The sequence below is a fragment of the Chiloscyllium plagiosum genome, chromosome 6 (assembly GCF_004010195.1).
Source record: "Chiloscyllium plagiosum isolate BGI_BamShark_2017 chromosome 6, ASM401019v2, whole genome shotgun sequence".
In the NCBI taxonomy this organism is placed as follows: Eukaryota; Metazoa; Chordata; class Chondrichthyes; order Orectolobiformes; family Hemiscylliidae; genus Chiloscyllium; species Chiloscyllium plagiosum.
In genome coordinates, this window is record NC_057715.1 from 112165758 (window position 1) to 112180502 (window position 14745).

A 14745-nucleotide genomic window follows, 5' to 3' on the forward strand; every position below is an offset into this window, starting at 1 on the left:
TTCTCTCGTTTTCTCTCTCTCTCGTTCTCTCTCGTTTTCTCTCTCTCTCTCGTTCTCTCTCGTTCTCTCTCTCTCTCTCTCACCCAAACGTTAACTCTGTCTCTCTCTCTACAGATGCTGCCAGACCAGCTGAGTTTCTCCAGCAGTTTCTGTTAATGTTATCTTCTCTATGACAGATGTTAAACTAACAAACCTGTTGTTTCCTGCTTTCTGTCTCCCATTTTGAAGAAAGGAATGATATTTGCTAATTTCCATTCTAATGGAACCCTTCCCCAAATCGAGGGCATATTGGAAAATTTGAAGAAATAAGTTTGATCATTGATGCATTGGTTGTAAAAGTCAAAGGACCTGTAGCTTAGTAGAATATGGTGGATCTGACTGTGTGTGGTGGGTGAAACCTGGTTACCAGTGCTTCTTTCTATCATTGGTATACAGCTTCATCCCTTCATGAAGCTTTCTGTTGAAACTAATTGATTTTGTTACCCAACTGACAGATAAAATCACAGAAACACTTTAACTACTCCTCCCACTCCGGCATGCAAGTCCTGGGCCTCCTACATTGCCATTCCTTTACCACCCGACAACTGGAGGAAGAACACCTCACCTTCTGCCTCGGGATACTCCAATGTGGATTTTGCCTGTTACCTCATTTCCCCTCTTTTCTACCCCCCACCCCCCAACCTTATCCCTGATCCAACCTTCCAGCTCAGCACCGCCCTCATGACCTGTCCCACCTGTCCATCTTCCTTTCCTCCTATCCACTCCACCTTCTCCTCTGACTTATCAACTTTACTGCCACTTCCATCCACCTATTGCATTCTCAGCTACCTCTTCCACCTCCCATCCCCCTCCCACTCCACCTCCAAGGCTCCCAGCCTCATTCCTGATGAAGTGCTTTTGCCCGAAACGTTAATTTTTTTTTCCCTGCTCCTCTGATGCTGCCTGACCTGCTGTGCTTTTCTAGCACCACACTCTTGACTCGTTTCCAGCATCTGCAGTCCTCCCCTTCGCCTAGATAAAATCACAAGCCTATCTCTTACTCTCCAGAGGAAGGATTTGTAGCTGCATTTCTGACATACTTTGTTGTTGATAACCATATCTGCTCCAAAATATTTTCTGGCAGATGCTTCAGTGTCTTGGGGGTCTGTTGTTGCTTTCTGTTACTTTCCTCTGAAAAGGGTGCTTGATATTTTTGAGTAACTGCCATCTCATGGTTGACTGTCACATCAGGATATTCACTTTGCTGGATGTTTGTAAGTACTGAGGTGAGAAGGATTCTGTATCCTTCTGGCTGCTCCCAGCATTTCTCAAACCAGCAGCATGTTCTCGTTTTTCTGATATAATGACGTTGTGTTCAAAAGTATTACCTTCAAACTACTGTACTGATGTAACCTCAGGATGCTCTGCAGGGTAGTTGCCTTTCATTGGGATGTAGATGTAAATTTGGGGCTGTGGTTTATGATGTAAATGACTCTGGTTTTGAAACCGTTGTGTCTAGATAGGAAAATAAATCCCTGTGGAAAAACAATAGCTTTTGCTCTTCCTTTGCCACAGATCTTTGTATTATGACAGTTGAGGTGCACACTGTGTCTCATTTATTCTCTTGCTCTTTCCCTCTACCTCTGGCTGTCCATGCCTCAGTCTCTTGCTCTCTATCTTGCTCATTATTTGCTGTTTCCATTTATGATGTTGCTTGATCAATCTTTCTTCCTCTCTCCCTCTTTGCTCCTTTCTGGTCATTTTCTTTCTCTCCATTGTATTTGCATCACTTTCTTTTCGCCATCTGCTATTGCACGCAGCATACAGAGCTGGTGGGGGACCTCTTTCATGTCGCACATGAGACATTGGCTTCTGCTTAATTGACAACTTCCAACAATAACATTTCTCCTGTATAGTGTTGATGAGCTTTTCCTCTGGGAAACAGTCATGGATTCAGTGGCTGAATATAACAGATGCAGTATGTTACTAAACATTAACATCTCTTGTAAGCCCACAAGTGTAACAAAAGTTGAAACATGCAGATAGCAGTATGTTGTTAGCACCAGGAAAGGATGGCAAGTAACATAATGCAACATAAATATGAACATTTTCATCAAGTAATTTATTTTTAAGTGACCAGAGATTGAGATTCATTGAAGTAAAGTGAGATGCCACCTTACTGAATGTACATCTATTTCCTGTCTTTTTAAAAATATCTATCTATAACATGTAATTGAAAAGATAGAAACTAGGAGCAGGGGAAGGCCATTTGGTCCTTCCAACATGCTCCAATATTCAATGGGATCATGCCTGAGCCTCAAAATCCTGCCATATTCCCGTTTTCTTCCCATGCCACTTCATACTTTTTCAAATCTAGCAATTTATCGATCTCTTTCTTGATTTTTATAGTCAGTGACTTGGCCTTTGGCAGTAGAGAATTCCACAGGTTCACTGTGCTTTTTAAATAAAGAAATTTGGGACAGCTGCTCTGACTGATCATTGGGCACATGCACTTCTGAACTGTGCCACACAGTTAAGGAAGGCCCAGGCTTGAACCTTGGCCTGTGCTACCTTGTCTAATTTTTAACTTGATCAGTGCCTGATGCAATAATCAATGAGGCCCTGTATAGGAGCAAAGTACTGCAGATGCTGGAATCTGTATTGAAAACAAAAAAATGCTGGCGGCGATCACAGGGGTCAGGCAGAATCCATGGAGATAGAACAAGCTAATGTTTCGAATCTAGATGACTCTTCATTTTTCTTTTAAGATTCCCTACAGTGTGGAAACAGGCCCTTTTGGCCCAACATGTCCACACCGACCCTCCGAAGAGTAATCCATCCAGACCCATTTCCCTCTGACTAATGCACCTAACACTATGGACAATTTAAGCATGGCCAATTTACCTAACCAGCACATCTTTGGACTGTGGGAGGAAACCGGAGCACCCAGAGGAAACCCACACGGACACAGGGAGAATGTGCAAACTCCACACAAACAGTCGCCCAAGGCTGGAATCGAACCTGGGACCCTGGTGCTGTGAGGCTGCAGTGCTAACCAGTGAGCCACCGTGCCACATTCATTTGGAATGTGAGAATGGCAGAACAATGGTGTGTCTAACTGCCAAACTGGAAAAACTGTATATGTATCTCTGTATATATTACTGAAATGATGTTCAGTTTTTCAGTTTGCTTCATGTTTTCTGCATTGCTGAATGTTGTGACTACTTTATCTCTTTCAATGGCATTCATGTAACACATGCCGCCCATCGTTTTCTTCCTATGTGTGATGCTTTCCGCTTGTCTGTGTTAAAACTCCATGACGGTTGCTTTGCCACTCCATGTTTTGTCTACCATGCTGAGCCATTCTCAAGCTTCCTTGTCATGTAGTACTGTCAGTGAGTTTGACAGTTTGTCATTGAGCTTCTAAATTTAATCAATGCAAATTAGAAACGAGCAGATTTCCAAAGCTGATATCTGTGCATCCTTATCAGTGCCCGCAAAAGCTCTTACCTTGTCTGCTGCCATTTCTGCCAATGTTTAATCCATTCTTTGCTTAGGCTTCTGTTCCCCACAGCTTACTGAATGGTCTTTTGTGTCGAATCTTAAATGGAAGCTTTTCTGGAAATGAGAAAAAATTTCACATGAATAGTGCAGTCGTTCTTAATTGTTGTGATTTAGATTATATTTGTTTTTCTTAAAAAATCGGGTTTCTCCAAGCAATACTGCTTTTCTGCTGACTCAATGGGCCTTGTGCATAGCACAGAGTCACTCATGAATATGGCTGTAATCTCAGCTGATGTGTGTTTTCTGTCTTTGGAGTTATTAGTTGTAACTGAGTGTATCCCTGTCTACAGCTAGTGTCACCATTGACTACCAATCCTCATTAAGGAAATGTAACTTGATTGAGTTTTTTGAAGACGTAATAAAGTGGATTGATGAAGGCAGAGCAGTGGACATGGACTATATGGACTTCAATAAGGCTTTCGACAAGGTTTCTCATGGTAGACTGGTTAGCAAGGTTAGGTCACATGGAATAGAGGGAGAACTAACCATTTGGGTATAGAACTGGCCCAAAGATAGGAGACAGGATGATGGTGGAAGGTTGCTTTTCATTCTGGAGGCCAGTAACCAATGGTGTACCTCAAGGATCGGTTCTGCATCCGCTGCTTTTTGTCGTTATGTAAATGATTTGGTTGTGAACATTGGTATATTTAGTAAGCTTGCAGGTGACACTAAAATTGGAGGTGTAATATCCGAGGACAACTTGATCAAATGGACCAATGGGCTGAGCAGTGGTAGATGGCATTTAATTTCGATAAATGTGAGGTGTTGCATTTTGGAAACGCAAATCAGGGCAGAACTTTATACACTTTAATGGTAAGATCCTGATGAGTGTTGCTGAATAAAGAAACCTTGGAGTGCAGGGTCATTGCTTTTTGAAATTGGAGTAACAGGTCGATAGGATCGTGAAGAAGACATTAGGTATACTTTCCTTTATTGTTTAGAGGTTGTGTTGGGGCTGTATAGGGCAATGGTTAGGCCACTTTTGGAATATTGCGTGCAATTCTGGTCTCCCTCCTATCGGAAGGATGTTGTGAAACTTGAAAAGGTTTAGAAAAGATTTACAAGGATGTTGCCAGGGTTGGAGGGTTTTGAGCTATAGGGAGAGGCTGAATAGACTGGGGCCATTTTCCTGGAGTGTCGAAAGTTGAGGGGTGACCTCATAGAGGTTTATAAACTCATGAGGGGCATGGATAGGATAAATGGACGAGGTCTTTTCCCTGGTGTGGGGGGAGTCCAGGATTAGAGGGCATAGTTTTAGGGTGAGAGGGGAAAGATATAAAATGGACCTTAGGAGCAATATTTTCACACAGAGGATGGTGTGTGTATGGAATGAGTTGCCAGAGGAAGTGGTGGAGGCTGGTACAATTGCAACATTTAAGAGACATCAGGGTGGGTATATGAATAGGAAAGGTTTGGTGGTATGTGGGCAAAGGGCTGGCAAATAACACTAGATTAGGTTAGGATATCTGTTTTGGCATGGACGAGTTGGACCAAAGGGTTTGTTTCCGTGCTGTACAACTCTCTGAATCTGTGACTCTACTAATGCGATACAAAACAGCACAGAAACAGGCCCTTCGGCCCACAAAGTTTGTGCCAATTCGTAATCCTTATTTAGACCCTCTGCTTGGTTCCTATCCCTCTGTTTAATCCCCACCCCCCCTCATGTGTCTATCAAAATACAGTTGGTTCTGCTGTAACATGTGTTTCTTTAACACTAATTGGCTTTAACGTGATTGCAGAATTTAGACTGTTATTTGTACGACGCTAATTTGGCTTTATGGCGATTCTGCCCCCATAAGTTTAAATTACGCTTCTATTACGTGGTTTTCCTGTAGTGCAGAATCGCAAGGGAACAGAACTATGCAGTTATATCAGAACTGACTGAATGCCTTAAACATTGCTAATGTGCCTGCTTCCACCACCTCCACTGGCATTGTGCTCCAGACACCCATCATCATCCTCTGTGAAAAATTCTCCCCATACTTCTCCTCTAAACTTCCCCTTTCGCCTTTGAATTTGTGTCCTCTTGTAGTTGACTTTTCCACCCTGGGGAAAAAGTATCATGACTGTCCGCCCTATCTATAACTCTCATAATTTTGAAAAACCTCTGTCAGGTTGCCCCTCTGCCTCCATCTTTCCATTGAAAATAATCTGAGTTTATTCAACTTCTCTTCATTTCTACAACCCTCCTGACCAGGCAGCGTCCTGGTAAACCTTTTCTGCACCCTCTCCACATCCTTCTAGTGGTGTGACGACCAGAACTGCATGCAATGTTCCAAATGTGGCCTAACTAAAGTTTAAACAGCTGTAACATAACTTGCCAACTTTTCGATCTGATGCCCTGGCCAATGAAGGCAAGTTTACTGCATGCCTTCTTTTAATTAACCAATTTGATGAATTTATCCAGGAATGGGTGTTTGCTGGCCAGCTGTGCAGAACAGCTGCTTCCTATCAATCAATAGCACCATCAATTTTTAAACGCCTGTTTGTAAAATGGTTGCTTAAGTCAAAATGTTTACTAACAAGTATTGTTCAAACAAAATGTCCAACATTAAAGAACAGCTTATATGGTGGGATGTTTTTTTTCAGTTTCTGAATTTTGAAAGTTAAACTAATCAATTTCTTTAGCTGACTTGACTTCTCAAGGTTACTGTCCATGGTGTTTAGTTCCACTAGGCCCTATGATTGTGACTAGTTCTGCGATGCAACTCCACTGATCAGGTTAAGGTGAACATAAGGGTGACTGGGAAGGAGAAAACACAGAATTTGGTTGTGTAATACGTACTTGTTGGTTGAAGGGATAAAGAGACTTGTATAATTGATTATATGATTTTGGATGGTGTTGCAGAACAGAGACCTAGGGGTTCAGGTACATAATTCTTTGAAGTTTGTGTCTCCGATAGAGAGGGTGGTTAAGAAGGCTTGCTTTCTTTCATTGTTCAGTCAATTGAGTAAAGGAGTTGGGATGTCACGTTGAGGTTGAACAGATATTGGTGAGACCTGTTCTAGATTACTGTGTACAGTTCTGTTTGCCCTGTTATAGGAAGGGTATTGTTAAATTGGAGAGGCCTCAGAGAAGTTTTACCAGGGTATTGTTGGGACTGAAGAGTTTGATTTATTTGGGATTGTTTTTCACTAGAACCTAGGAGGTTGAGGGGTGACCTTTATAGAGGTTTATAAAATCATGAGGTACATAGCAAGGGTCTTTTTCCTTGGATGGGGAGTTCAAAACTAGGGGGTATATTTTTAAGGTGAGAGGAAAAAGATTTAAAAAGGATATGACGGGTAACTTTTTCTACATAGTGGTTCATGTGTGAAATGAACTGCCAGAGGAAGTGGAGGATGAGGGTACAGTTACAACATTTAAAAGACATTGGGATAGGTACGTGAATAGGAAAGGTTTGGAGGGATTTTGGCCAAATACAGGTAAGTGGGACTAGTTTAATTTGGGAACGTGGTCAATGTGGATTGTTGGACTGAAAGGTCTGTTTCCATGATGTAAGACTCTGACTTTATGATGAGCAGAATCTTGAAGTGCTCCGAAGCAGAAATCTGCCCAACATGGGACATGAACAAATTAGGTTACTTCAATAAAATAAAAACTCTAGATGTGGGAAACAAAATTGGAAATTGCTGGAAAAACTCAGCAGGTCAGGTAGCATCTGTGGAGACAAAGTAGAGTTAACATATCAAGTCCAGTGGCCCTCCTTCAGAACTGATGGTAGCTAGGAAAAGGCTGTGTTGAAATGGCAGGCAACTGGGACTGAGGGTTCAGAGGTGGGATTGTTAGGCAAGAAACGTGGAGCGTTTCAATGGAAGTGGCTTCAGAAAGGTAGTACTAGGCTATGTTCTTTAACCACTTGTTGGTTTCATGTAACTGCGTTCTGTGTTAAGCTACTACAGAAGGTAGTTAAGAATGAATCACAATGGTGTGGGTCTAGAATCACATTCATGTCCAAGAAGATTTAAAAACAGCAAACTTTCTTCCCTAAAGGACACTTGTGAACCTGTTGGACTTTTACATCAATTTGTAAGGATTTTACTTATTCATTCATGAGGTGTGGGTGTCATTGACTGGACTAGCATTATTGCTCAACCCTTCTTGCCTTGGAGGTGCAAGGAAGCTGCTACCTTGACTTGCTACTATCTACTTTGTGTAGGTACACCCCCAAAGTCATTATGGTGGGAGTTCTAGGGTTCTCGGCGGAGGTTGGTACTGCAGATGCTGGAGATCAGAGTCTAGGTTAGAGTGGTGCTGGAAAAGCGCAGCAGGTCAGGCAGCATCCGAGGAGCAGGCAAATCGACGTTTTGGGGAAAAGCCCTTTATTGGGAAAGGATTCTCACCCAGCAACACTGAAGACTGTTTCCAAGTCAGGATAATCAGTAATCAATGGTTTGGACTGGAACTTGTAGAGAGTGGTGTTTCCCTGTATCTACTGCCCTTGTCCATCTAGCTGATAGTGGTTGTGCATTTGGAAGGTGCTGTCCAAGGTGACTTGGTGAACTTGTGCAGAGCATTTAGTAGGTGGCACACTGCTGCTACTGAGCATCAGTGGGGGAGGGAGTAAATATTTGAAGATGTGGTGCCCATCAAGTAGGTTGCTTTGTGTGAAGCTTCTTGAGTGTTGTTGGAGCTGCACCCATCCAGGCAAGTGGGGAGTATTCCATCATGCTCCTGACTTGTAGATGGTGAACATAATCTGGGGAGTCAGGAGGTAATTTACTTGCTCCAGGATTCCTATCCTTTGACCTTTTCTTGTGGCCACAGTATTTAAATACCTAGACCAGTTATGGTTCTGTTCATTGGTGACCCTCCTGATGTTGAAAGTGCGATTTAGCAATGATACTGCCACTGCATGTCATGTGGTGGTAGTTAGATTCTCCCTTGTTGGAGATGGTCCTTGACACTTGGGTGGCATGAATATCACTTGCCATTTGTCAGAGAGGTTTTACAGTTTAGATCACACTGTCTGTTGTAGTGAGATTTTAACCTGCGATCCCAGAACTTGACCCAGGTCTCTGGACCATAGTGCAGTGATAATATTACTTGGTCATCACCTCCCCCTGATTTTGGTCATTTTTCCTAAAATGTCGTTGGATACTTAAGAGCTGGGGCATTTGGAGGAAGAACTTTAGTGGTTCCTGCACTGTCTTAGCTGAGATGCTAGCTGGGGTGTAATGCATGATGACCTAATGCTTCTGGGTTAGAGACAAGTTTCTTCACCTTCATCATGGTCTTGTGATCCCTGTCTATCCATGTGATCACAACTGTTAGATTGGAGTAGATTGGTTTCCCTCACGACAGTTGAACATGAGAACAAGAGTAAGCTATTCAAATTAGATCATGACTACTTTGTATCTTAATTCCATCTGCCTGTATTGGTTCCACAATCCTTTTTAATATCCAAGACAGCTGCATTCCTATTCACCATGAGGAACTGACTTTGTTGGGAGGGATTGGCTGGTTGTAGGCCTCATTCCATTACCAAATTGCACGTTGCCCCTCACTGAAGCATCGTGCAGGGGAAGGTCATGGAGCCACAACCTGTCTTGCCTTCTACCACTGGGCCAAGACTAACATGACATTTCACAACTGGAATTTGCCCCGGAGCAAATTATCTGTACATTTCCAAGAGTCTCAATGGACTTGGATAAACCAGTCATGACAACCCTTTTGAACAAATGAGACCTCCATATGGTTAATGCAATGAATAATTCTCTTCTACTTTTAAAGGCTTGAATTGTCATTGAGGTTTTGACAGAATCTGCATTGTGAATTATTAGATATCTGACCGTTATGTTTAATTTTTGTAATAAGTTGATTTAGCAGAAAGATTTTCCCATTGACCTGCATGCTGAGTTTTCTAATGTATGTAATGTTGCAGTTTAATTCCGGTTTCTTGTGTATCCTAGATTTTAATCACTCTACCATTGATGGCTATGTTTTTATCTGCATTGGACCTGAACTCAAATTCCCTCCCCCAACCTCTGCATCTATTTGCCTCTCTTCTTTCAAGATGTTTCTTTAAAATTTATCATTTTGATCAAGTTTCTGATATCTCGTTTATAATCTTAGATGATCCTTTGTTATGAAGGACCATCCTTTAAGGGGAGATCAACCAAGAAGGAAATAACTTCTGAAGTTTTCCTCAACACTTTTTTTTTCTCTCTGTGAAGCTTTGGTCACATGAGCAATGTACTGAATGTTTTGGATTCTATTGTACAAGTCCTGACAGTGTACCTGTTATTATCTTGTTCTCAGTATGTAGTACGGCTGGAATGAGTTTATGCTCTTGGGGAAAACAATGTTGTAATTACTAAGTGACTCCTGCTTATCAGAGTGTTTGTGAATGACTGAATTTTTTTTGGTTGGTGAAATGTTCCCGTTATTTGGAGGAAAGCTATTTGACGGATGCTTCCCAATTTTGTAAAATGGTCTTCAAGAAATTCAGCTGTATAGAACATTAGTTAGGCCATATTTGGAATATTGTGTACCATTCTGGTTGCCACCCTACCAGAAGAATGTGGAGGCTTTGAAGAGAGTACAGAAACTGTTTACCAGGATGTTGGAGGGTATTAACTTCAAAGAGAAATTGGCCAAATTTGGTTTGTTTTCACTTGAATGTCGCAGCATGTAAAGTGTATACAACTGAGAAACATGGATAGAATAGACTTTGGAGCCTTTTTCCCAGGGTGGAAATGTCAATTCCTAGGGCACAGAGGTTTAAGGCAAAAGGGGGTAAGTTTAAAGGAGATGTGAGAGGCATGTTTTTTCCACAGAGGGTGGCAAGTCTCTGGAATGCACTGCCACAGGAGGTGTAGAGTCAAAAGGTTTTAGCTTCAAAAGGTATCATGTCAGTGCAGTCTTGTTGGGCCAAGGGGCTTGTTCCTGTGCTGCACTGAACTTTGTTCTTTGTTCATATGTGGACATTTATGCCATTACTTGATTTTATTTCTTTATTAGATTTTCATCTTCTCCCTTTCCTGATGATCAGTTATGTTGATTATGGTCACAGTACTTTGCCAACATATATTGTGCAATTCTTTGATTGTAAAATTCTTATCTTTATTTTCAATTTCCTCTAGCCTCACCCTGCCTATTCCTTTTTATGTTTTGACTGACTATTCTTAGAAACTTCTGCAATCTTCCAAATTTTGCCTTCTACACATTCCTAATTTCTACTATTTTGTCAGTGGCAAATGTACCTTCAGCTGCCTGAAGCCAAGTCTTCCCTCTCTGCCTACTCACTACTGTGGTCAGGTATAACTGATTGGTGCAAACATTTGGTGATGGGCTATAATATTGCCTGAGTGTCTGATGCTGTTTAGTAATCAATCCTGTCAAATGTCTAGGAGTATGTTAGTGAGTTAGAGACACCATATAAACACAGATTATGTTCGATTTAAATGATTTGGCAGCCAATTCAACCTTCAGGGGTCTGCATTAAAAGTGATCTTGACGCCATCAACTAGTGGAAACCAGTTGGTTTTACATTGCTGTAAAAGATGTTACCTCTCATATTCCACTCCCCTGCCAATGCGAGACTGAAATGCCAGCGTGGATTATGTGCTCAGGGCCTAGGAGTGAGACTCCAGACTTCATATCTGCTGACTGTGGAAGTAGTGCCAACTGAACAATGGCTAGCACAGAAGAAACTATTGAATTTAGTAACTGGCACAACTGCAGTATCTACCTAGATGGGTGAGCCAAAATAGTGAATTGTGTTCCTCTTCGGGACTTCTCTTAAGTGTGGGTAATGATCACCGGCAATCACTGAACTATCAAATCCATTGCAGTTAGGCTGCTCTTGCACAGTGATTTTCAGCAAGGTAGTCAGTAGTGGGAATTCCACCAGGTTTTTTGTTTACTTTTGTTTTTCTCTTTCCTGATTCAACTATCTTTCAGTCGGCAAGGCAAAAGATGCACATTAATGTGAACCAGCTGTTCCACAAGGGAATGTTTCAGAAAATTCTTTGAATTGTGAATCTACTGAGAGACTAGGTTGCCACATTGGGCAACAAAACACTTAATGTGTTGTCCCTAAATATGATTCATCGATGCTTTGCCATGTATCTGTTTTGTACCCATTGCTTATCCATGAATACCTGCTTGGAAATTTACATTTGATTGGATGTTGATTTTTTTGTCAAGTGCAGTGTGAACCGAATTATTGCTTCTGTAGACTCTTTTTGAAATGTCTGAAATATTTGAGTTTTACTGCAGAATTCTATGTAAAGCATGTTTCATTCTCATTCCCAGTATGCTTTACTGCCATATGGCACAGCAGGACCTGAACAGAAAAATCTTAAACTGTCCGTGTAGTACCAAGGGAATCACAGGATTGATCCAGTTCAGAGGAAGCTATTTGGCCCATCATGGCACCACCAGTTCAATGAGCTGGTTGATTACTGCAGTTTCGTATGATAAGATTGCCTGTGATGATGTCTGGAGGATAAATAGAGGCCAGGATGTTGACAATCTGGAGATCCAGCTTTCGAGACAGAGCATGGGATAATTTTATATTAACCTGAGAGGGCAGAGAACCTTGTGTTTAGCATTTCACACAACATCTCAAACAGTGTGGTGTTAATACTGCACTAAAGTGTCAGTGCAGTTCCTCTTCTCAAGAGTTTAGGAATGTGGCTTGAAATGTCAACCTCTGGCTCAAGGTGAGAATGTGATGACAGAGCCACAGCTGACATTTGCTGTCTTGTGCCCTGTCATGCAACACCAAGTCATTCAGCACGGAAACAAACCCTTCGGTGCAACCACTCCACGCCGAACACAATCCCAAACTAAACTAGTCCCACCTGTCTGATCCAGACCATAGCTCTCCACACCCTTCCTATTCATGCATCTATCCAAATGTCTTTTAAATGTTGTAATTGTACACTCATCCACTACTTTCTCAGGAGGTTCATTCCACATTTGAACCACCCTGAATGCAAAACAATTTGCCTCTTATGTCTTTTTTAAATCTCTTAAATCATTCCTGTTTGATTAACTTTCACAACTTTCACAAAAAAGAACAATTGTACCACACAAGTCTCGAGTCCTGGAAAATGCTTCTTTTTATGTCTTTTAAATGACTATTTCAGGCCAACAATATCATTTTGCACTCAGGGATATTATTTCTCAACATTAAAATGCCTGCAGTGTGAAGCAGGCCATTCAGCCCATTGAGTCCACACTTCACCCTCTGAAGGACATCCCACCTGGACCCATCCACCTACTGTGCACCTAATCTGCACATCCCTGGACACTAGGGGACATGGCCAATCCACCTAACCTGCACATCTTTGGACTGTGGAAGGAAACCCATGCAGACACTGGGAGAATGTGCAAACTCCACATATAGTCACCTGAGGGTGGAATTGAACCCAGGTCCTTGGTGCTGTGAGGCAGCAGTACTAACCACTGTCCCGCTATGCTGCTTGTCAGTAAAATACACAGCATCTCATTGGGTGAGTGCAACATACTGAACATGTACATTGGAAATGCTAATATTCCCTTAGAGCTAACAACCTGCCAAAATCTAGTTGGATGTGTAATACACACAGAATATTTTAAAAACTGGGTGGGTGAGATGTACTGATTTTGCTCTGGACCTGTGACTTTAGACGTGGGTGTTCTGATAAAGCTGCAGCTGCGTATTCCCAATCCCTCGCTGTTTGACCTGGACGCTGTTCAGAAGTGGAAACAATGCCGAACTGTTGAGAAATCTTTTCAGCTACTTGAGTTTGTTGTGGCAGAATGAGTTAGTGCGGTGCAGTCTGAAGGTAAAAAGGCAAGAGCTGCTTGATCTACATTGTGATGGCTTTACTCCCTGACCACTGGGGAGTTTGTACAACTCAGGTCTGTGCAGTTATTGATACCTAGCATGCAAGTAAATAAATCAAAATTGCTGACAAATCCCAGCAGGTCTGGTAGCATCTATGGGGAGAAAGCAGATCAGTTCTGATAAAGACTCACTGGATTCAAAACTAACTCTGCTTTCTTCCCACGGATACTGCCAGACCTGCTGAGTTTCACCAGCAATTAGATCACCAGCATCCACAGTTGTTTGTTTTGTCTTCTGCAGTAACATAGCCACGTTAACATGTAGTCCTATATTTGTGTGTTCTTCAGACAAACAATTCCCTCTGACCATGTACTTTAAGAAGCCCACATAACATTCTGGGGACCTGGGTTCTAATCCCGCCACGGCAGATAGTGGAATTGGAATTCAATAAATATCTGGAATTAAGAATCTAGTCATGACCATGAATCCATTGTCGATTGTCTGAAAAACCCATCTGGTTCACTAATGTCCTTCAGGGAAGGGAACTGCCATCCTTATGTGGTCTGGCTTACATGTGACTCCAGACCCACAGCAATGTGGTTGACTCTTAGTTGCCCTGTGGACAATTAGGGATGGGCAATAAATGCTGGCTGAGCCAACAATGCCCTCATCTTGTGAATGAATAAAGTAGAAATAAATAAATTTAGGATCTCAAATGTATCAAAGTACTTTCTAGCTATCTAAGTACTTTCTGAACATACCTAACATGAGTTAGACCCTTCACCCCTTTTTAAGTCTGCTGTAACATTCAGTCTGACCATGGCTGTGAGATCTTTGTTCTGAATTCCCTGTTCCCATCCATCCCCAAAATCCTTTTGTTTCTTGTTAGGCAACACATCAATCTCCTCCACCTTAAAAATAATCCATGACCACCCCACCATCCCTTTGCTGCCTTCTGAGGCAGAGAGTTCCAAAGTCACATTACCCTCTGAGAAAAGAACTGCCCTCCTTCTGTCCTACAGAAGGTAATTCTAATTGTAAATCACTATCACCTAATTCTGGACTTGCCCACAAGAGGAAACCTTCTTTCCATGTCCACCTGTCAAGACCGTTCAGGGTCTTCGAAATCATATCCTCCTTGCACCTCTTCAAAACCCCAATGGGAGATCACCCAATCTTCCAGCTAAGACAACCTTCTTATTCCAGGTATCAATCTAGTAAATCTCCTCAGAATCTCTTCCAAATCATTTGCATTAAATAAGGAGACCAAACCTGCACAGGTTCTGTGAACTGCAATGAAATAATGATTGGATCTTTTTTGTAGTGCCATTTAATAGAAAGTAGTTCACGAGCAAAGGAAATCCAGTAGGAGCGTGAGTAGACCATCCATCCCATTGAGCCTGGTATTCAGTACCATCAT

At 41.9% G+C, this 14745-nt stretch overlaps 1 long non-coding RNA gene across 1 annotated transcript in view; it reads left to right on the top strand.

Moving 5' to 3' along the window:
* Nucleotides 1-11178, top strand: part of LOC122550935 — a 21080-nt gene extending 9902 nt beyond the window's left edge. The window contains exon 3 of the long non-coding RNA XR_006311979.1: nucleotides 11165-11178. This is a non-coding gene — a long non-coding RNA (uncharacterized LOC122550935). The remainder of the gene's footprint in view (nucleotides 1-11164) is intronic.
* Nucleotides 11179-14745: the final 3567 nt, after the last annotated feature.